The sequence below is a fragment of the Cololabis saira genome, chromosome 8 (assembly GCF_033807715.1).
Source record: "Cololabis saira isolate AMF1-May2022 chromosome 8, fColSai1.1, whole genome shotgun sequence".
NCBI classification, from domain to species: domain Eukaryota; kingdom Metazoa; phylum Chordata; class Actinopteri; order Beloniformes; family Belonidae; genus Cololabis; species Cololabis saira.
In genome coordinates this window covers 29,448,909-29,473,756 of record NC_084594.1, presented here as the reverse complement: position 1 = coordinate 29,473,756, position 24,848 = coordinate 29,448,909, and the positions used below count along the sequence as shown (strand labels likewise).

The following is a 24,848-nucleotide window of genomic DNA, read 5'->3' as shown; positions in this document are numbered from 1 at the left end:
CTTTAATCTGCCAGTGAAATTAAGGCCTCGTCTATCTAAAGATCTCATCTCAGCTTTGCATGTCAAACTCACAGAAATACTTTCACTCCTAACAACCTTCCTTTCCTTTTCCTAAATATCTATCCAATCAGGGTGCGTGAAAAATCTCATTCAGGTGGGTCCTTCTAAAAGTTTCCGCTTATTACACTTTCCATCTCTCATTTCATTATTCCTATAGTGACAGAGGGAAAACATGAATGGTAAAATTGAGTGGTAGCCATACAAAAAAATTAAATCACCATGATAATTAGATGTAAAGATATTATAATTCCTTTAACGGGATGCATAGAAACCACTGCTTGACAGTATTTGCCCTAATTGCTGGAATTATCATATTAACCAGTTACCATTTGGGTAAGTTGATTAAAAAATTGATTATTCGTCTATTTCTTTTAGGACTTTCTTAATCAAAATCTAACATCCTTGAAAAATTAATTTGAAGCTGTTTCTTATCAGTTAATTAAATCGGGTTGGAAGTCATTTTTTTTCCGCGCAGCATGATTAGAACGGTTCTGTTCTCTTCTGTTCAGACACCATGACGTTAGAGGGGGAACTTTTCACTGTCTCATCAAACATTCACAACCACAAGAATAGGACTTCTTTGAAGGGCCCGCTGCCTCTTTTTTTTTTTTTTTTCTTTCCAAACCTCTGCCTTTCTGATAAATTGTGCTACACCCAATAGATCTTTCTTTCTCGTTAACACATTCTCATTAACGGACAGAGAACGCGAAAGGAGAGGGGAGGGAAAGAACTGAAGAGAAAAGGAGAATGCTGGGGAGAGGCGGAGGGGACTGGGTGTGTGGGTGGGTGGGTGGATGGGTTGGTTGCGTGCTGACGGGGAGGGGGTTAGGTGGGAAAAAACGACAGGGAAAAACTGAATCAATGGCAAAGATAAAGTCGAAGAAAGAAATGAATAGGCTACGATGACAAATGTTGGCGCACAATGATGAAAATTAAATAATAGAAAGGCGACGTCGGGGCGCACGCTCATAACGCCGCCAGGTGACGGACGGCCTTGGGGGTGGCCTGAGCCGAGGCTAGACTGAAACAAGGGGTAAAGCAAGAACCGCTGGTACTACACAAATAAAACGCCTTGTTACAACCAAAAACGTAATAACGGCCAATAATGTAATAATTTTGGCCATTTCCAATGTAATAAAGCCAATAGTGTAATAATGTGTCAATAATGTAATAAAACTTTTGAGTCAATAATGTAATAAACTTTTGCCGATAATGTAATAATTTTGTAATAATTTTTTAATACCAGGCCAATAACGTAATAACCAGCCAATAATGTAATGCCTTATTACTTTATCGGCAAAAAGTTATTACGTTATTGGCTCAAAAGTTTTATTACATTATTGGCACATTATTACACTATTGGCCTTATTACATTTGAAATGGCCAAAATTATTACGTTATTGGCAGTTATTACGTTATTGGCCGTTATTACGTTTTTGGTTGTAACACGCCTTTCTGTCTCACTTAATTTTGAAACCAAGCAGCTCAATGGTGGGCTAGAAAAAAAAAAAAAGAAGAAAAATCATCTTCCTGATACGCCACAGATCCCACTTCATTCTGTATTCATTCTGATATGCAGCCTTAAAATTTCCGCATCAGAGGTTGACTTCACCTCCGAAAACTAGTTTTCTATTTCTGGAAGAAGACTAATTGCAAAGCGCTGCCCCTGGGAAAGAAAAGCCTCTCTTGAAGGAGAGCAAGAGAAAGGCATGGAGTCCATTCAGTACTGGTATTGGTGGAATCTAACTTTGTCTCTCTCGGCTTCAGCGAGCAGCGGAGCAGAACCGAACAGATACATAGCGCTCTGCTCATCTGTCCATCCCAGACTCCTCAGGGAGGTGTGGGAGGATTGGGGAAAGGATGGGGTCAAAAGGAGATGCAGTGAGGCTATGGAGCAGGGTGGAGAGTCTCTCTGATTGGATAATGAAATGACTGATTATCAGAGCCTAGTAAAGTTACGCAGAAATCTCGGTACTCTAGCCAATCAGCCAGTCTTCCTCATCAACCAATCAAACCCCCACTCCTGGGGGGGAGGGGGGGCGTGCAAGTTCCTATGGCTTGTATTTTTCCCTCCTCCATCTGCTTCTTTCGCCATATTTTTTTCTCCTTAACCTTTTCTCTCACGACACATTGGTCTCTCTTTGCCACAGCTGCCCTCGTCCCTCTCTGTGGGGAGCAGACTATTCTCAAAGCCACAATTACCGCACAGAACTATCAATTTCCCCTTCAATTAACCCTGTGGGAAGACCGGGGGACAAGTGAGGAAGAAGAGAGCAGAGAAGGGGATGAAATTTTTAAATTTGGGATGAAGAAGGCCACCTCAATCTGCCTTCCTCCTCCTTCTCTGCATCCTCATTTCCAGGATGCCGTCACGTGTTCGGGAAGAGACGAGGGAGAGAAGTTCAAGCCCTCGGGATTAACTTGACCCTGGCCACCAAAGGTCAAACAAATTACTACAGTATGGGTCTCCTATCATCATTACCAGAAAAATAGGCCCGGCCCGTGTTCCACCAATGCATGGCTGTATTTATTAGGCGGCTCTCAAACCGCACCGGCGCAGATCAGTCGAAAAACTAAGGGAAAAGCAGAGAGAGGCCGCACTAGAGAAGGGAGGAGAAAAAGGACACAGAGGAGGAGGCTTAAGGAGGGGGCCCGGGCCAAGAGTTGTGTTTCTTAGATCAGCAACTAAGGGCCTGAGCCCCGTTACAAGGGGACAACTGTGATGGCATGCCGGCCCGCTCTGCTCTGCTCTGCTCCGCTCTCCTCCTCTTCTTTGCATTTTCACTTTCCTTCCCATCTCCCCATTCTCCCTCCACCCACTCCCCGAGCAGACTCTCGGGGGAGCCCGCTCCAAACCAAACCCAGCCCTCAGCAAAGTTTCGCTGACAAACTTTGCACAAAGCCCCCAGAAGCCGTACGCCTGCCCGACACCACAAAGCACGCCAGGGTTTCCTTGCCACTCTCCCTCCCTCCTGTCCCCGTTTTTGTACTTTTAGTCCTCGCTTCCTAACCCAGTCCAGTCCCCTCCCTCACTTATGCTAACTACTTTCCGAGGCTAATGCATGGTCCCTTGACTGACCTTTAGACAATGGAAACCTGCTGCCGCCGAAGTTACCGATCACTTGTGACCTTCAGTGGGCGACTGCTAATCAGTGGCCGTCTTTCAAGTTGGTATAAATGCTCTCAGCTTTTGAAAACATATGTTGTTGTTTTTTCTACATTGTTTCAGTGAATCTTTTTGTCCAGGGACAAGCAGGTGTCCGCAAAAAAACACAGCATCTTCATTTTATCATAATACACAGTGATTTAAGTTAACAAATCAAAACTATTAATAGATATTAGTAGATATTAGTAATAGCATCTTCCCTCTTATCCATTCAATATTTATGTATGCAAGGCAAAGCAGTTTATTACATTTATTAAAAAAGATAATTAGAAATGTCTCTGAATTATTCACCATTTCTTCTTAATCATAGTGACACACATCGTAACACTTGTCATTCATTAATACAAAATAAATGAATGTGACGAAGGTGTGGACGTATCCTGGGGTGTTGGACGTATAGTGAGGAGACAGCTTGGGTGTAGGGAGGAGTGCAGGGGAAATACAAGGTGGGGTGGGGGAGTCAGGACGAGGCGATGCTTAAAAGAGCAAGTGCTGAGTCCTTCACGTTCACGCTGACTCCTGGTCTCCAGCAGGGAAAAGAACGCTTTCCCGGACCAGAAATGAAGGCGGCGTGGCAGCCAACGGGCACGTGTGAGCGTGCATGTGCGCTGCCTTATGAGTGTATTGTCACACATCTGCAGAGTCACAGAGCAGAAGAGAAGCAACACGCAGTTCATTGTGAAAAGAGTAAATATGGGTGATTAATCTTAAGCTTTTTCTCGGTGACAAATCTTTCCTCAAAAAGTCCAAAACGAAAAATGAGTTTCAACATTATTTTGAGCATTTGTACAAATATACCAGCTGAGTTTTTTTTCCCCCTTTCAGTCAAGGAAATTATTTGAGGACAATATTTAAGTGTTTTATAGATATTTAAAGGAAAATAAAAAATAGTATATATTGTAAAACAAAGTAAGTAACAGCCAGAAAGATTTGTACATATTTCTATATATGCAATCTTTAGTTTACCTGGAATGGTTTTCAAGACTACATCTCTTTCAGGCAAACACATTTTCTGCTTTTCAGCTCATCTTCTCGTCTCGTTTCCCTTCGCCCTGCGGTTTTACTTTCCTCCTGCCGCCTGCCCCAGACTCTGCCGGCAAACGCCGCCTCGCGGGCCAGCAGCCCACAACGCAAACACACCCACCTACACACCCTTCTTCCCTCCTTAGGAACATGAGAGCTGGCTCTAATTCACAGGCTGGTAAATCTGTGGTGGACAGCAGTCTTGATCTGGCAGGATTAGGCTACTTTTATTTCCCCGAGAGCCACAGGGGAGGAAAGGAGGAGAAGTGGAGGGAGGTGAGTCTACGTGTGTGTGTGTGTGTCTGTGTCTGTTTGCGGGAAGTGTGTGTGTGTGTGTGTGTGTGTGGGGGGGGGGGGATCTCAAATCCTCCTACAAATGTCAGACAACGACCGGTGACCAGGGGCTGCAGAGGCACACACGTAAACTCACACAACTACAAACACTCGGTGCGCTATCGAGACCCATCGCTCCCCATCTCATTCATCAGAGGAAGAAGCGATGTGGGGGCAAGAAGGGACCAAAGGATGAGGAGGAAAAGATGGGGGGGGGGGGGTGAGGGAGAGGGGGAGTAAAAGATGGAGGGAGCGTGGAGGGAGGGGGATTACACAATTATTCAGATAACAGCTGGGAATAATCTAGTGGCAGATGTCTCTTGGTCAACAATGCCAGCCACACACAGGCATGCGTGTGTGTGTGCGCGCACACACCGACAGAGTTTCAGTGCTCAGCAAGCAGCCACGCAGGGGAAAAAACGGCTACTGATGAACCAGCATGAGCTACTCAACCACACAGCTCCCTCGGCCTGTCTGGAAAACTTTTTTTTCTTTCTTTTTTTTTTAATCAATCCGGTTGTAGACTCAATATATATATATATATATATATATTTTTTTTTTTTAAAGGAAAAAAAAGGGAGAAGTGTTTCCTGGTTATAAAATAAATGTGTAAAAATCGCATGAAAAAAGTTTGGAAAAAAGACAACCTGTTTGCTTTTCTTTCCCTCCGACTGCCCTCAGAAAATCAAAAAAAACACAGAAACTGGAGGAATTCTGTCCGAGCAGGAGAGAGGTGGGGGGCCACCCGCTGATTGACACTTAATTGCAGTTGGATGTGCAGACTCAAGCACAGACAGACCCTAAACAATAAGAATACACACATTCATTTCATACTAACATCTTTTATGTCTGTGTGCAATCTATCTAATAATAAGAGCAGCGGTGGCTCTGGCAGTCACCTCCCTCCCCCCCCCCTGCCTCCTCTCTGAGAGCAGACTGCAGAAGTCACAGAGTCCGAACGCCAGTGGACAAAGCCAGCACGTCTCCTCTCCTTCAGGGCAAAGAGGACTGAAGGGGAATAAAGCGACCACAGAAGCTCAGGGATACACTCAGTATTAAATCCCTAAGTTTTGAGAAAAAAAAAATCCTCAACTTTGTTTCTTCTAATGTGAATAAATCATTACGCTCTTATACAGTGGAGGAGGAGAAGAAGAAGGGGCGGCCGAGCCACGTGGTGAGCTGGAGCGCTGTCAATCCATCAGCCCAGGCAGCCTATTGTGATTTGGTTTAACACTGGCTAACAGCTCGTCCTGTCAGGGGATGGATCATCCCGTGGCGCCTCACATGCTAATAGCTTAAGTAGGCATCCCATGTCCCCTGGAACTAATACCACAAATACTAATACCATTAAAGAGCAGTGCACACCAGTGCTCCAGCCTCACTTTCGCCTGTGTTCGCCAACATCTTGATACTTTAAGGATTAGAAAACATAATGAGATGCATTTAAATGGTTATTACCTCACCAGTGCAGACTGGCAAAGGAACAGGGATGAGAGGATATGCAGCATGGCTATTTTCCTATGTTCATATGTTAATCTGGTTGGAATAATTCAAATAATATGATGGAAATTATATAAATAACTAAATTTGATGACTCAATTTTCAAACAAACAAATTTAAAAAACTAAACAAATTCTATTTGCAGGCTGCAACTGAGTTGATGGACCTTCATGCGAATCCCTGCGCGTTCCTTCTCCTGTGTGAATCTCTGCTTTTCATCCCAGCGCTCACTCGTCTGCTTGGAAGATTTTACCACCACAGCGCTGCAGACAAGCGAGCGCTCGAGAGCGATGTAATGCTTCTCTCCCCAGTCAGACGGTTTATTAAACGTGCAAAATGCGTGAGTCTGTGAGGGTATCTATGGCTGTCCGCGTCTCGCGCCTCACAGCTGTCAGCAGCCCATCTCAGTCATCCTTTCAATACGCATTAAAGCAGTGCTGCAGAAAGTTTAGTCACATTGTTGTTCGGAGAGAAGCTTTCCACCGCTCCGCTCCCTCAGTTACCCGCTCGATTGACGGCTGCCCTGTCAGTTTGTTGCAGGGGCTTTAGAAAAACACCAACGGCTCTCTGATGAAGTGCTCACAAAAGGTCATAAGGGTGGAGGCGACGGAGAGGAGGGGAGCCGACTACTGAGAGAGGGAGGCAGGGGACATGAACAGGGAGACGGGATGGAGTGAAGGAAAATCCATAACACAAATACAGCTGTCAGAAGCAATGCGGAGTTAGCAGGGGACACAACGACTGATGAGAGCTTTTTCATGAAGATGCTCTGCTTGAACACAACAGGCGTCCTCTCAGCGCCTACACAATACAATGCTGCTCATATATTCCTCTGCTCACACTGACCAGCTCAAGTACTCTACCAGATCTGTGCCTCTGGCCTTCATATCTTCAGCCACTCTCTCTCTCATTACGTGAAATCAAACTAAGCTCCGACTGCCTTACATCGCGATCAGCCCTCAGTCCTCTGGACTCCACAGGCACAGCCCTTTTCCTTCAGCTCAGGCGCTCTGCTGCAGCCTCAGGTGCCAAGCACACTCTGGAGAGGCTGATCTAATGCTTCCTAGCTATAATAACCCATGCCTATAACCCTCACACAGTTGTTTCCTTCACATCATACAGCCTTTCCCCTCATATTTTCTATCTCTCCCTGCCACCACTCCTCCACCCATAGGAAACAGTCTCTTCCGCTCTGAGCTGTTGGGTCACTTCTTCCCACATCCATCAGCTGTTAATGGGCCAGTACTCTGCTGGTATGACTAGTGAAACATCTATGAGCCAGTGCGCATCTCAAGACATCCCACACTAATTAAGTAACAGAAAAAAAAAAAACTTTGTCAGTATATCTTCAAAAGCTCTGCGGAATCGACCAAAAGTGACAGACAAAATGATCATCTTATCAATTCGATGGGGAAGAGCGCGTGAATTTCTGTGAATTAAGCTGGAGTTGCTGTCACCGCGTGAGCGCAGACAGCTCTCTCAAAAGCCATTAAAAAAAAAAAGCCAAAAGAAAACGCAACAAAAGACAGCATTTCTTCCTCTCGCAGCTGGTCAACTTCCCAAAGACCTCCATCAGCATCTTCCCACTTTCCTCCTCCCTTGCTGACCCGCAACTTTACTGTATGGCATTCTCCCTCAGATTTAAAAACACACACACTCATTCAATCTTTCAAAAATATGAGGGATTTATTACAAGCGCCGGCAGACAGACACACACTTTCACACAAGTGTTCAGCCCTCAACTTCTCCGAAATAACAGGTTCAATTAGAACCACATGTATAATCAGGCCTCAGTCTAAAGCAATGTGGCAGCAGTTTCACTGCCCAGTCAATCACTTCAAAACATAAGCAAAGCATTCCCCCACTCGCTGGCTGTCCATGCACAATAACAGCTCATTCATTTGAATTATATTTCATTAACATTTCTCTTAAAGTTGTAACTAGCCGTAGTTCTTATGTCTTTAGACATTATTCATTCTCAAAGCAAAAATTTGGAGAAAATTTTGAAGAGGAAAAATCAATAGGCCTTCATGAATAACTGTTTGTTTAATTAAGAAATGCTTCTGTCCTGCAGAGTTAAAGCCCTCTAGATGTGCAAGAGCTCTACAACCACGTTAACTTCAAGATCAACACATGAATATCCTGCACAGGAATATTTTTGGCTTTTCTCAAAGCCCATCTAGAACATTGACAATTTAACCATTTCAGCTTTTTTAAGCATGTAATGCATTAAGTGCTACAATAGAAGTAAATCTGTCATGAGTATCTACCACGGGTCAGACCCTACATGTATAGCAGTGTCGTATACTCTGCTCTTCAACATCACTTTGGAGCCAAAAGCCCACTCAGACTTGTGGGTTTGGGTTTTAATGAAGAGAGCGGCAGGGATATAGAGACGGACAGGCAGGCTATCACTGCCACCGACACAGAGGACATTTAAAACTTCAAACCCTGTCCATTTTCACTCAAACAGGACAGGTGGATCGGGGGGAGAGAAAAAAAGCACTCTCACGCACACATACACAGTCACCTGCACTCTGATAAATACACCCGTTCACATGTATATTCATATGAGCTCGTGCTGGGGGTGAGGGCTCTCTGAGTGAGTTTATGGACTAATACAATCATGTTGGTGCCTTTTAATCCCGCTGTAAGGGTTTTAAAGCGCATGATATTTCCCAGCCATTATTGTCCCTAAACTGTCTCGTGCATTGCTCCAGTCCAACACATACACACCAACCCCCCCCCAAAAAAAAATCCTCATTTAGGTGATGTGTCAGTAAGCATAACAGAAACAATCGTCTGATGAAGAAGAGCGTCCGAAGCTGATAAAAATCTGCAGTAAATGAGCGACTCTGACAAAGAATGGAATAAAAGCAGGGCATGGCAAAGACACAGCTGTTAAAAAGGTGAGAGAGAGAGAAAAAAAAAGGCAAGACGGAAAAGTGTTGGAGCAAGTCGGATGAAAAAAGGTGGCAAAGCTCAGGGAAACAGAGAGTTCGGCACACAATAGCCGACAAAGAGCAGAGAGTCAATCTGTTTCTGACACCTCTTGTTTCCTGCACACGTACAGTCTTTTCTTTCCTCTTCTTTTTTTTTTTTACCCAAATAACCTCTAACTCTCTGATACCCTTTTGTTTCACCCTCTCCTATTACACTTTGGTGAAAAGCAGAGTCATTGATGTGACAGTATCAATGAGAAAAGTACCACACAGAAATGACAACTTCACATTTATTTTATACTGTTAATAAATCCTGCCCAATAGAAGTAAAAATCCCAAGTTTCAGCTGTGTCTGACAATTCCTCTGATTTGAGGTCACTGTGTATCTAAATTTACACGGGACTAAATTGAACTGTATATTCTATTTGAAAAGCGCGCAAGTCTAAAAGTGAACCCACTCTGCTGCAGTTGTTTTAAAGAAAAATGAAGCAGATGGAATAAAAAAGCAACAGTTAAAATAGAAATCCTTTTAAAAATGGTGTTATATATATTTTTTTGCATTTCATATGTTCGTAAAGGAAGATTGAACATTTACTTTTATTCATTCTAACGTTAAAAGAACAGTTTTAAAAGTATGCTGAAGAGCATATTAAACAAAATAACTTCTCATGTATTAGTTATAAGCAAATTAACAAAACCAAGTTACTGTGTAAAAACCATAATATGCAGAACTAAGTCATGCTGGGTTTTTTATGAAGTCAACAACCTGTTATGTAGGCTAATTCAATTTGGTGAAATAAAGTTTATTATTATTCTTCTTATTATTATTTATCTTTTTTATTATTTGCATTTTTGTACACCTGGGGCTATAACGCCACCGCAAAGTACCTGTTTTGCTGGTTGACACCGGAGCTGTGGCAAGGTCATAAAATGTGATTAAGAGCTTTTTCATTCCCGCTGGATCTTCTATTAAAGCGCAATTAAAAGTGTGTCAACGCATCGCGGAAATGCCGCTATAGAGAGGCCGGGGAGGGAGGGAAGGAGGGAGGGGGGGGACACAACAGAAGAGAGGACACAGTAAATAAAATTAATTATGCCAAATGCCCCCGCGCCCATCAATCAAGGGGCGATAATGCTGGTGTCAGGGTGAGCACCCACACGGCCTGTATGCTTTTCTCCGGATGACAGACAACTAACAGCGATTAATTGTCATTCCATTTCTCGCTGTTTTTGAGAGTGCAGCCTTCAATCAGCAGAGGTCCAAGGCCACCTGACACGCGGGAGAACTCCTGCTTCATATTTCATATTCGATCATGAGCTGCGATCCGATTATGATTTTTTTTTATTTTTTTTTTTTTTATGTATTTATGAGGTGAGTATAGAACAACATTCACTTGTTTCTATTTTATTTTGTCAGGAAGAAAAGTTGTCCTCACTGTTTCGCACACTGCTGCGTGCGGCGTTCTGTTACATGTAGACAATTCGCTTTTTACTGTTTTTCTCATCAACTCGTACTTTTGAAAAAAAAAAAATCAATTCCGGTAATGAGACTCATTTTTTCCTGTCGGAGTAAAACTATTTTCCTTGGTGGGGCAGGCCTTCTGTTACTTGGTTTTTGAGTGCAAAAAGAAAGGAAAATAATGGTCATGCATAAGTTCTGGTTTAAATCAACTACTTCAATTTATAAGTTTAAAATAGGCTAATGCCAAGGACCGTTCTTAATGTGTTGGATGTATTGTTGATTTCAATCTGAATGTTATCCTGTAGGAGCGTTTTCCTTTTTCTTCCAATCAGTCCGATTTATGGATTACCAATAAATAAATAAAAATGAATAAATATAAGAAGAAGAAATAAAAGAAGATGCACCCCCTGCGGATTTGATCTGTTTAAAATTCACGTCGAATCTGTGTATTATGACTTGATTCCACTCTCAACTTAGGAGAAAAAAAAAATCAATAAACTCAGCTGCAAATTTCGGTGTTTATTCAATCGGGTAAAATCAGAGCAAAATCGAGAAGGCAGCTCAAACCTCAGTGAGCGGTTCCTGATTCAAAAGTCAAAATCCCTTTGAAAAGAAAGTATTGTCTCTGAGACCTTTTGACCATGTCAGCTCAAAAAGGCTTTTCTTTTTCACTTCTTAACACAAGAGCTCTGTTTTCTTCGGCGAAGGCGATTTAATTTCCTCTTTTCTCTTTTTTTCTTAATAGAATTTTAAACGTTATTGTTTAATTATCAGAAAGAAAATGAGATAAGGAAAATAGTGCGTCCACGGTCTGTGGGTGTAAAACTTACAAAGCACAGAAACGCTGTGGAAGTTTCTGTAAAATCATCACTTCATAACAGATCTGTCAGTGTGGATTACCAAATCCAATAAAATAGTTAACAGAAGTGCGAAATTAAAGTTGGCTTCCTTAATTCATATCCTCTCGCGACATCTCCAAACCTGGACCAAAAAGAAGAAGAAAACTTTTGTTTTGTCAGAAGCAGCGGCTTCGGACAATGACTCTCCATGTCGTCAAAGTGCTGTCTCCACGAGTCCTCGAAACGAGCGTTAATACGTCTTAAATCCCTAAAGAAATTGCCGTATAATGTTAAAACAAATCACAATTCAAAGAAAGTGGATTTAACTTTGATCAAGACTAGCGAGGACGTGGGAAAAAAAGGCATGATTCCATTTCTTTTCTAAGAATTGGAAAGATCAAGACCCCAAAGAGAAATCTAAAATTGTAAAGAAAAAAAAAAGTTTAATCTCAGAAAGAGTCGAAGTTAAAATGAAACAGTGTGGAGGGAAGGGAAGGGAAGTGTGGAACAGGAAAAGTACAGCGTGGCCGCTGTGTAACACCTACTCTCTAATAGTCTATTATATTATTAGACAGACTTGGAGGAGTTTCACAAACAAGAGTGCGATGAAAAGTTGAAGTTCGCTCGCTTTTATCATCTGGAGTAGCCAGACTGCGCGTATCGGAGAGTTTCAATGGAAGTACAGAGTCAAGGAAAAGAGCGAGAAAGATAAAAGAGGGGGAAAGGAAAAGTGTAGATAATGCATCAACCTGTTCTCTTGGTCTCTGAAGAAGTCAACTTTCACGCCAGCGGTTGGAGCATGTGGACAGCCCGCTTCTGCTCCCCGGGTCCCCCGTCCACTCTCTCGTGGCGACAAAAGGGGGACGCAAAACCGACGGGACGAAAAAAAACAAAAATAAAAAAAAATAAAAATGAAAAAAAAAAATAGAGGAAAGAGAGGGAGAGACAAAGAAATCTAGGATCTAAGACCGGAGGAGCATTACTTTAAAAGCGACAAAGCGTGCTCGTTAGTCCTTTCCTTTTCCCCTTTTGTGTGCGTCCTCTCTCCTCGGAGTGGCCCCTCTGGAGTGAAGTCAGAACAATACTGAAGCTCAAACTCTGGCTCTGCCTGCGCGCAACTTGCCGCGGAGAAGCGGCGCTGCTTCTCGTCTTGTTTAGTTACCTCTGTTTCCCCGGCTATCTTGTCAGGAGGTTCACTCAGCGCGTAAAACCTCTCCACCGCTCTTCACTTTTTGGCATCCCGTCTGTTGCTTGCTCGTTCGCTGGGAATCAGAGTTGAATCACTAGGTTTGTGTGTGTGTACGCATGTGTGTGTGTGTTCGTGTGTGTGTGTGTTGCAGGAGGACAATTCGCTGCGTTACCGTAATGCCCCTAAAGTAATGTGCGCGTTTTGGTCGCTGGCCTATCCTCGTGGAACAGCCTGCCGGAGGATCTGAGAGGAGCTGGAAATGTGGACATTTTTAAACGTAGACTAAAAATCATCTCTTTGGTCTGGCTTTTATGTAGCATCACATTTTATAGTTTTATTCTGTTTAACATTTTTTTAAAGGTATCTGTTTTATTAATTTATTTATCTATATCTTATAATGTTTTTTATTATTTTTTATTGTTGTGGACTGATTATTTTTTAGCCTTAATCCTTGAACTTTTATCTTTTTATAAATTTTATATACTCTATATTGTTTATCAGGGTGCATTGGTCTCCCAGTTTTTTTTTTTTGGTCTCCCAGTTTTTATTTATTTGTTTATTATGCTTATTTTTCAATCAAAATGTCAAAGCACCTTGTATTTCATGTACCTGAATGAAAGGTGCTATATAAATAAAATTTGATTGATTGATTGATTGATTGATTGAAAGCCTGATTTATGGTTCTGCGTTAAATCGACGCAGAGCCTACACCGTAGGGTACGGCGTAGATACGGCGTAGGTTCTGCGTTGGTGTAACGCGGAACCATGAATCAGCCTTAAGTTCTGGCGCACAATAAAACAGCAGCCAGTGAGATGTATCTCTCTCCCCCCTCTCTCTCTCTCTCCCTCTCCCTGTGTGTGTGTGTGCGTGTTTGTCAGTGTTTCTGCGTGTGGATGAGGGGAAGGCACTGATCTTTTGACCTCGCTTTGCATCCTTGCTGAGTTGTGCTATTGTGGCTGCAGAGAGGAACAGATGTTAGCCTGCACAAAGTTTGAGCTCAGAAACCGTCAGAAACAAAGCTCCATCACCCAAACACAACTCTGCTGTTGAAGTCTTGGCCTTCCCACACTTTGTACATTTTACTTGGAGTTACAAACTTTTCCACCTCCTGAAATTTGGTTTAAAAAAAAAAAAAATAAGCACAATTGAAGCTCAATACAAAAAGTTTCAAAAATCTTGTTTCAACCTGAATGGATTAACTTTAAAACAACTTTCCGAGAAAAAAGATACTGAAAGATGATCCTTATTGATTTATGCTGCAATGATTGATAGCAACCCAAGAAAGGCTACAATCAAAACTATTTATATTGTGAAATCTTATTTCATAGCTCTCACTCTTACCTTGCAAATAGACAGTTATGTTTTGATTAGATAAATTGTACTGTCTGCCTGCCTCGCTCTATCCTTTATGTATTTTGGAAGCCTGACAACTTCTTTTGCTGAGTTATTGCCACAGTCATTTGCTAATTGAGAGCATAATCAGCGGTGAGATTACTGATGAAATTTTGGAAATTACATCATACTTACGAAAAGAAAAGAGGGAAAAAAAGCGCCATAACTCAAAAGCGGATCCTGGATTACTTTTGCTTTGGCTATTAAATGAGATTTTGCCCTCCTGCCTTTCCTCTATCTAAGCTTTTACCTTTGGAAAATGATGGCAGTCCATCACAGCACCACCCAACAATGAGCCGCGACTGCAGTAAATCACAACACATTCATTACTCTCGATCAATACCGCTAAAACTTTGTGTCTCTCTGTGTGTACGTGTGCTTATATTTGGGTGTGTATTTGCATGCACACGAGCGTACGAGCTCTTTTATGTATCTGCTATTTTGCCAGGAAGTCTGTGTCCTATGTCTCCAATAACCGCAGTGAGTTGATGGCTGTTAATGTGAGTGATGCTTTTCTAAGTGGCTCTTATCAGGTAGGTGCACTTTCAAGTTTTCTCTGCAAAAGTAAAAGCGTGTCACATACAGTTAGTTTGCATCTGAAGTCCAGTAGGTGTGAAAATATCATATGTGTGTGTGGGAACAAACAACCTGTATCTTGCAATCAGAATTAGAAGAAGTCCAACACTGGAAAGAAACTGAATCACTCATGTGCTTGTTGTTGTGTAACAGTTGACATTCTGAGTAATAATATCAATCACTTACGCCTGCTTGCAGAATCATGATTTGTTTTTTATTTGTCTGTTTTGGCCCGTGGATGCATAAATTCAGAGGATTACACTAGAGTCCAGGAAGCTCAGAGGGATTTCTGCACTCTGCGCTGTCTGAGCCAGCCCGGATCCAAACAGGGCAAAAATGAAGCTCGATCCAAACAGAACTGGCTGGGACATTTAAATTCAACACCCTCGCTCTTGTTCATTCATGGCGAAAGGAGGAAAACACAGTTTGGCCCTCTAACCCATCTCCCATCCCATTTAGGAACCCTTCCCTCCCTGTTAATCAGGGGGAATAATTATCAAAGTGGACAGGTAATTAAATTAAAACATAAGTGGCTACATGAGCTGGGTTGGCTGTACTACAAGGTTTTTCCTGGCTTAATTAAAGAGAAATATGGGAGTGCTCACCCACAGTGTCACAGAGCCGGTACAAACGAGAAAAAAAACCCTCCTGCCACCAACTTGAATAAGTCATTCTGATCCGTTCAACACGGGATGAAAAGGGTGGGGATTCTGGCCGCTCAGCAGGTACTGCTCAGTCCAGTGCAGAATCAGTTTTTTGTTTCCGTATGACAGAGCCGCCTGGGAGATTTGCGAGGCCCTGTGCGAAAAGGTTGGGGGGGGCCCTCGCGCATGAGCGTAGCGAGCGCGCGCGGAATTTTTTGGGTTTTTCGGGTCGTATCGGGTGTCTATATGCGCAATTTTAACTCTCCAATTAGCAAAATACTGGATACCTTCCCCCGCCTCATCATCATTTGGTTTTGCCATGACGCGGGGCCCCACGGCTGCTTGAGACCTGGTCGGATCGGTAATTTTTGTAACAAATTTATCAAACAAGCCTTTCAGAGAGGCATTAAACTCTTCCATTTTCTTTATTTTTTTTTTAATTTTTTCATTCCCTGATGGAAATTTTCTGAATCTGTCTCGTTCTCTCGACATTGTCTGACAGTTTGTTCCACAATCCACCGTCTGGATCAGAGCAGCTTGTGTCTGCGCTTGGTCTGACGCAGTTGTATTGAACAACAGACACGCGCATCATTGCACATATATTTATTGATATGCACAGACTAGTACACATTTAGGTCTGTAATAGAACGTGACTGTTGATATTTATAAGGGAAAAAACGAAAAAAAAAAATTGTAAAAAAAAAATAAAAAAAACGGACCATAGCGCGAGGCCCCTTGGGGCGCGAGGCCCCGTGCGGTCGCACGGTTCGCACACCCCTTGCGGCGGCCCTGCCGTATGAAGGCAAAACCGTACGCGTCACGAGCCGAAGGGTGCACACGGCTCGCTGAAAAACCACTGCGAGCTCGCTCCGGCAGCCATCTGGGAGTAATGCAGTAAAATAAAGCCACAATAAAACTCATGGCTTCTGATGTTTACAAACAACTCCCACGAAATTCCCGCAACGCCTTGAGAGCCGAGCGCGGAGCGGGGTCACAAACACACGGAGACACACACCTATACAAATAACCCGACCCAGTGTGGGAATGCAGCGCACAGAACAAACTATCCAAACATTCACAAACATGCTCAGAAGTGCCCACACCCACTTCTGTAGACATACGAGTGCATGTGTTTACAAATAAAGATAAAGTGGGGAGGCAGCATGTACACACAAAAACACGCACACAAACACACCGCCTCGGCGGTGACGCAAAGATAACAGCAGACTGTGGCTCAAAAAACACTCCTGCTATCTCAAGTCTTGGAGTATAATAACAATAAGGGTCTGAGGCCATCTGCACAATGCTGCTGTAGCTTTAGTCATGCATAACCTGTCGGAAGAGCATATTTGTGTTCATGTAGCCTTGGTGCAGACAACGGCACCTGCAAATATCTCAGAATGTATATTCAACCATTCATAGGTGCGGGGGCACATCCAATCACCACCTGCTTTCCATTAGCCTCTCATAAACATGTTTACTGTCACAGCTGCTCTGCATCGGACCACCACACACACACACACACACACACACACACACTGAAGTTAGACGAGAGGGACAGAAATGCCGTGTTTATCACCACACACTCCTGATTTTGGCCTTCTTGTTGAAGGCAAATCATTGGGAGTCCCGGCCATGGGAGCGGTGTGCATTAGCAAGTTCTTGTAACACACATTCTCACACTTCTTCCCCAAATGCAAGCGACAGGCAAAGCGAGCGAGAGAGGATCTCATTCTGTGCCTCAAGGGCTCCCTCGTTTTACGGTTTTTGTGACCGGGCAGTGAAGTTTCCAGTTGGTTGCTTTGTGAAATGAGTAACAGGTATACCACGGTATACACTCAGGCTAAGAATAACGTTTTACTTTATTTAATTTTAGTGAATCTATAGAGCCTTCCCTGAGCCGTGAATATAATCAAGATTGGCTGATTAAAACGACTTTTTAAAAAAAGTAAAGAGCTGAGGGCATAAGTGAGAGAAACTTCTCATCTTTAAGACACAAAAACACCATTCTCTTTGAAGCTAAACTGTCAGCATAACGACACAGAATCTTTACTCAAGAAAAGGAAGAAATGTGTTCATGGATGAAGGATTAATCATCCAAGTGGCTGTTGACTCAAAGATAAAGAAGGATTTCGACTGTAATTTCTTTTAACTTTTTTAAGAAAAGTCAATTTTTGAATGTTGCCATTTGAAGATTTAAGCGCCAGGGTTCATTATTATTTATGATCCATCATGATTTTATAATAGTTTTTTTTTTTACTTTTCTTTGTTTAGAGTTCACTTTTGATATTTAGCACAAAATATACACAACCTGCCTGTAAGAACAGTGAACAAGTGGCTGAACTGAAGAACAGTGGAAATTTAAATCTGAACCGTTTCATGTTTTAGCAGAAAACTCATTTCATTGTATTGAATAATTGATAGTTCATTGTTATTAATTGTCTTAAGCTGTTCTTGCGCTCTGTTCGGCAAGCACTTTGAGAGTTTCCTTCAGTGACGGTTTGTGTGGTTGAGCAGATGAAGGAGGCGCACAAAATAAACCTAAGAAAGAAAAAGGAAAAACATGGATTCAAACTGTGTCTTTTACAGTTATCTCTCGTATAGACCAAAATCAGGTGTGATTAAGAGGAAAATGGTTTGAAGCACAGGATTTCTTGTGCCTCATGGATCGATTTATTTCTATTGAAGTGATGTGTTCTTTTAACTGGGTTGACTGATGTTTTGTCGCAGATTTTGAAGCACTTTTTCCTCGTCTATAATCAGCTGTGCTTGTCCATGCGCATTCGTAAAAAGATGTCATCTTGCAATGATTTTGCTCAAATCTCTGCTTCCCTTAGCACCAGCGTTATGCCACTTGGTTCTCCTGCATTCAAACAGAAAGAAATTACAGGGATCAAATGCCAGATTTCAAGGATGTCATCGCTCGCTGTGAACGTGGAAGTGTGAAGCAGGATCTGTATGATTTTATGTGTTTCCCTTGGCAGTGGGGGTCAAGTCCACACTCTGCAGACGGGGTCGTTACTGGAGTGCCATCTGAAGCTTTTGAAAGTTCTCTGTTGATCAGTTTCATCTCAATCTGTCATCAGCTTGATTTGTCAGTGATGCAATAAGCATGCAGAGGCTTTACTGAGCCTAATGCAATGCTGTAAGAATGCTCCTGCAAAGAAATCTGTTCCCTATCAGTCTTACGTTCATATTATGCACGTTAAAGATGGGAATGTATGTCAGGCTGTGACTTATGACAAAGTTCTGTCCAAAGTTCTATTTATATATTAATTCAGGTTCATTTTTTTGCTGCATTTTTCATTTCAGAATCCTCCACCAATTCTCTGTTAGTGACAGGTCAGTATCTTTTTCTTCCTCGGCTATACCTTTGTAACGCGTGCAGCAGAATGTGGTTTGGCATTGTATTGCTGGAAAAATACATCAATGTCACTGAAAAAGATATGGAGCTTTCATCAGGAAACGTTCTTAATCTTTGAGTAGGTTTGCACATACTTTGAATCCACCCTGGATTCATGATCGTGGAGTAAAACTTGGATTTGTTCGAAAGAAACGTGTGTTTCTTCATGAATGGGAATCACTAGAAGACTCCCAGTGCTCATTATTTAATCTCTGCCCAGGGACCACCATATAAAGAGGTGTTAAGGTGCAACCTCATTCTCCATGTCAAGGCGTACTTTAAAAAAAGATGGAGGGAAAGAAGAGACATAGCAATAGAGGTAATCTTTTCTGAATTGGCGTAAAGAGGAAACATTTTCTTTCACTGTCTTAAAACAGGTGTGACGAATGAAGAGTTAAAGTTGTGTTTTCTCTCCAAGAAAGCGTTCAGGAGGCGAAACAAAAATGATTTAATATGACATTGGATGCAAAACAAAGAGCTAAAAGCTTACTTGCTATATTATGTTTTATGCATCTGTGGTAGCCAGGGAATGTGTTGCTTTGAATATTTTTGTATATAAAATAAATCAATCTGCAGACAAAGGTAATGTTAAAAACAAAACACATATTTAATTATTTATATTGTGAGGAAACATGCTTAAACAGATTTAGTGCCCTCTTAATGCACATGGTAAAATAATATCGCCGCTGCACACCACCGGTGTGCTGCGTCCCAAGTGGCTGCGTGGGTGTCCGTCAGCAGATCAAGTCGATTTCACCAACCGGCTCTAAAGGCTTAAATATACAACATACCCATTGATTAAAATACATGTTACTTTTGTTTTCATGTTTACAACAAGTTTATATCTTTAAAACGACAGTTCATATAATGCATTAATGTCGTAAAGTCTGAATATGACAAATAATATTCACCAACACTCTTCATGTACACCTGTGCACGGTCAGAGGTAGATTTTGTATGAAAAGCTCTGAAATGCTACTAGTTTCATGAATGCTGAAACAGTAAAACAGTTAATGTGCAAATTAGTTCTGCTCATATTTCATGAACGAAGATCTCGAAGGCAGCATATATAATGCCCTGAAATCTCCGAATGGCATCAATGCTGCCATCACAGAAATGTAAATGATCTTTGCCAAAGATACTGATGCAAACTGTCTGGTAGCAATGTGTCTAGCAAGATAGCTTAGAAGAAACCAGATTTGTTATTCTTTGGATTCGCTGCTTTGAAATATGGCAATAAACTTTGATTTTGGGATGAAGAACGATCTCAGGAACATGAATGTCAAACATAAGTTGTGTGTAGAACATGAGGCTTGTTCCGGGACTACGCCTTTCCATCTGCCAGTGTTTGGACTACTGACCACAAAGGTTTTTTGAGGAGAATGCAGCAGCTTTGCACTGTGAGAAAGCTGCTATGTCATGATAACACATCAGGAGTTAAGTCGACGCAGAAATCAAACAGATCCTCTCACTTAATGGATATTCTAACGCAGTGGTGGCCCCTCTTACTTGAAGGCTCTGCTTTCAGACCGTAAGGAGAAGGACGAGGCTGCTGCTGAAACTGAGGAGCTTCATGAACGTTACAGGTGATGATCATCATTTTTTCACCCCCTACCCGCACCAGTAACTTTTACAGATTCATGGCTGTAGAAAAAAAAGTCTAATTTTCTTCACTCTGGACCATACACTGGCCATTTCTTCCCAAAATAATCTGTTTTATTAATTCACCTGATCACTGCACATTTCTACTGTGTGATTCCGAACCCTGCCTCTCGACAAGATCATCCGTAAGGCCTTTTTTTTTCTGTACGGTGACGTTTTAAGCAGCATTTGTGATTGTAGCTCTGTACTGGAGTGCTTGACAAAGGTTTCTCAAGTATTCCCTTGGCCATGCGGTTATATAATCTATAGATGAATGATGGTCCTTGATGCAGTGCTGCCTGAGGATGCGGAGGTCACGGGCTTCCAGCTGAGGCTTTCATTCTTGCTCTTTTCACACTGAAACTCCTCCAGAATCTTAAATTGTTTGATAATGTGATGTACAGTTAATTGAGAAATATGCAAATGCTATGCAACATTTATTTTTGGGATATTATTTGAATAATTATTTTAAAACAATTTTAAAATAATCAAATCAAATAACTTTCTCACACATTTGTCAACAAAGTGGAGATACTTCAAACAATGAGCCTTGCATGGGAACTGCTTTTTTTCCATTCAAAAAAAGATGAATTCATTTGGATTAGGGTTATACTTTATTGATCTCCAGAGGCAAATTAACTAAATAAATAAATATAGAGGAGAAAAAAAGAGAAAAAAACATTAAAAAAAACTACAACAAACACAAGCTGTGGTTGACTGGGCCTCTGAGTTTTCATGCAAAAATGAGCTTCCAGCTTGACCTGATAAACTGTGCAAGCCTTTGTGTGTCTTTTTAAGTGTCATTTAATGGGAAACATTTCGCAAATATATCCCCCAAATCCTTTCCCTTTATCCCCCATGTGCTGGACATGCACACATACTGTCAAAAGGATTCACACAAACACATACATGCACACAAGCACCGGCAGTGCCTTCCATTCCCTCCCTCATGCGATCTTGTATCAAAGCAAACAAATGACATGCTGTCTTGTGCTCTCGCTCCCCCCACTGTCTTTTTTGATGTGCGGTTGTGTAAAATGACGCGCCGTATCTCCCCAGCTGACATTATCACTCGCCAATGCGCTCACATCTTCCGGCCGCACGCCTTTCCCACAGGACTCCCTACAGCAGGGGTCTTTGTCTCTGAAAGCATCACACAAATGCACACACACACACACACACACACACACACACACACACACACACACACACACACACACACACACACACAGACACAGACACACACACACAGACACAGAAACGCAGAGAAAAATGGGGAAAAGCTTCTATGATTTTTTTTACCTCTGCATTGTGTGCCGTCAGTGACGGCCTTAAGAAAAGAACGAGAGAGGGATAGGCCATGGAGAGATGCAGAGGAAAGCTACTGTAAGTAAAGAATTGACTTTTGCTGTTTTTCACCGTGTGTGTTTCTGAAAATGTGATGTGCAGCCGTTATCTAGTGTGCAGAAGACTTTTAATGCAACAGATAAAGCTGTAACCCAGGGAGATCTGTCAGTGCTGAGCTGACGTGTTTAACAAACACGATGCAATAACGACCTTAAGACAATGTAGGTTGGTGGATGGGAGAAGAAGTGTCACATGTACAGGCACAAAACACTGTGCAAAGATATTTATTAAAAGACAAGTCAAGAGCGGTAGAGAAAATGAGATTTTTGAGGTTTAAAAAAAAAAGAAAAGTTAACTATCATCATGTAGGCCAAAGGGATGCCAACAACAAATGTCACTCATATTTACAAAATAAAAAGGGCAAGAAATGAAGTTGTAAAAACAGTTATAATACTGTAAAAATAATAATTAGTGTTCGCTGAAGTGCCCACAGCAGAGCACGTGAGACTGTGCTCTGCCTGCAGAACTCCTTGCCCTTTGACACAAAAACAACCACACACAAAAAACTTTCAGTAAAAGAACGTTGTTGACATTGAAAATACATAGATTTTTATTCATTTATTTCAAATAACCCGCCCACCCCCACCCCACCCCACACACACACACACACACACTCCCATTCAGGAGGACATAACCGCTTTTTTTTGTCCCTTTTTATTTGTTCTCTCGTGTTATGAAAAGCTCTCTTCAGCACATGACAAGTTCACTCATTTAAGCTGAATGTAGAAAAAACACACACACACACACACACACACACACACACACACACACACACACACACACACACACACACACACACACGGTTAATGTCTTGTACTTTTCACAACCTTGGATGTTCTACACTACTGAATGCAACATTTTTTTAATATATATTTTGATGTGGAGTGGACTATACCTGGTTATTGACATTTATATTAGCTGTTTGTGTGTATAAGCTTCCGTTGTGAAAAGCTCAATTATTTCTTCTGACCTACACGTGGCAGCTTCCAACAGTATTCATCTGCTTTCCTTTATCTTCTCTTGCCTGCTTAAAGCCTGAAGTTTCACCAACAGCTGTTTATAAATATGGCCCTTCTTTTGAAAGAAAAAGAAAAAGAATAACAAACTTTATTTGCACAAATGTCCTTGTAATTTGCCGTTAATGGATACAGAATTTTAAAAGAAAATGTAAAAAAAAAACATGTGCCACAATGAACCTGTGTTAGTCTGCTCAGATTTCAATTTGTATTAAAAGTTTAATATCCATCAAAATGCCCACATAAACATTTCAAGATTATTTTACTAACATCAGCTAGCTAATCTGAATACAACTAAGTACAAATTGGAGAATCAATCAGATGCAAGAAATTACCATTTAAAAAAAGGTGAGATTATTAAAAGGAAAAAGGAAGCGAGACACATTTTGAATGAACAGAAGACACCTTTATGCATCTTTGAGGACATCTGGAAGAAGAGCCGAGGCTTATGCAGGTTCTGATGGGAGTCACATCCTACAACATTGGATTTAGTCTTTCATCAGTCCCGTTCTCTACATATGTGTACGTCCTCTGCAGAAAAAGGAAGAAAGACGGTGAAGGCCATCAGAGGTCGTCAGACTGCAACAGTGAGTTTTGTCCTGTCAAATGCTAGTGCGAGCCCATCTTGAGTGAATTTCAATAATCATCCTGAAGGACTTTTTGTCTTGGGCCACATTCCCCTAAATGTATCTCTCTCCTTCTAATTCCCCTTCACAATACATCTGGCTCAGGCTACTCATCATGTCATTGGTCCCTTTTCTATTCCCCTGTGTTTGATTCTGACAAATACATGGATTATCGGCCAGGGGGGGTTTTAAATATACGGCTAATGTGAGCTTTCATGCCTGTGCTTTAATCTGCTGAGTATTTAAAACCAATCCTGAGGACGGGAGAAAACGCAGAGGTCAGGCTTTTTCCGCGCCCGGCACCGGAGAAAAGGGAGGCAGCAAGATCAAGAGAGGGAGACAAAGTGAAAATGGAAGTGCAGACGGGAAAGTGAGAGAAAGACAATGATTTCCCCGCTATTTGAATTCAAACTAGGATTAACTGTGGAATCGCAGGTATCAAACCTCATCTGACAGTAGAGCTAAAGAGTAGTCCCTGAAATAAAGAAAAACTTTCTGAGGGAAGTGTGTTTATCTGCTTTTTCACTTATCATCTGTCCACCTCTCTCAAAGAAATTGGAAATAAAATGAGAAAAAAAGTATCTCATACCCTTTTTAACAGGACAATGACACAATGTTGTTAAGGATGAAAGATTCATCATGTGTCGGTCTGGCTGTTCTGCTGTCAGTGTCGTCTTTTCATTTACAATTCAGACACTTTCAACTCCTTATTACTGTCCTTCTTCAACCTTTTCTTTCATCTGTCTTCTTGTTTCTGTTCCCCTCTTGTCTATAGGTACTTGTCTCCCAATCCTCTCCGCGGTCTTTTCCTTCACTCTTGTCATTTTGTGCATGTAACAGGAAGAACTGGCCCTTGGCAGGGGCCTGTATGTGTCTTTCTCTGGCATTTCAGCATAGACAGACCGGCATTACCTCTACAGCTCCGAACTGCACCAAGTAACTTATAGACCTTTTTTTTATGGATGTAATATGAGGTACTTAACATATCGCTGCCATAAAATGCAGCAGATGCGGGGTTAAGGAACTTGAACATACAGACAAGCATGCACATGATTAACTCTGCAGAAAGCTATTGGTGGAGTTAAAGACAGAGACCCACGTAAAGTTAAAGCTGAGGGAAGTTTTTATGGTACCAATGCATGTGTCTCACCAAGGATAGTTAAGTAGGCCAAGGCTGATATTATCTGATACACTTGTTTGCACCCCAACCATACAATCACAATCCTTACATGCTGAGGAAGCATTCAAACTGCTATTTGAACATCAGTGCAGCATGCAAATAGCATTCACCACCCTTTTCAACATCAGATAAGATAACCCACAATGTCTCATATGACAATAAAGAGATGTGTTTTGCATCCTGAGGCTACGCTGCTGCTGCAAGACATCATAAATAAGCCCTCTCAGCAACTTCCCTTGGAAAAAAAAAAAAAAAAAAAAAGCAGAGGAAGAAGTTGGTGAGCATGGTTTGTGCACCAGTCTGCTAACATGTGTGTGTTAAAGCAAGAGAAAAAAAAGGGGGGAGGGGGGTAATGGTAAAAGAGAGGAAGATGGAGCAGGATTAGAATGGGGAGTGGAGCGGTGAGGTGGCCCTTTAATTTGGAAAGTTTGACGTGAATGACGCACAT

At 41.8% G+C, this 24,848-nt stretch overlaps 1 protein-coding gene across 5 annotated transcripts in view; it reads right to left on the bottom strand.

Annotated features, from left to right (window-relative positions):
- The window catches only part of foxp4 (forkhead box P4), a 94,468-nt gene extending 81,832 nt beyond the window's left edge, over positions 1–12,636 (bottom strand). For 3 of the 5 annotated variants that reach the window (XM_061727645.1, XM_061727649.1, XM_061727646.1), the window contains exon 1: positions 12,075–12,636. The gene's annotated coding sequence lies outside the window, so the exon portion shown is untranslated. The remainder of the gene's footprint in view (positions 1–12,074) is intronic. The other 2 variants (XM_061727647.1, XM_061727648.1) reach the window with 1 other exon arrangement.
- Positions 12,637–24,848: the final 12,212 nt, after the last annotated feature.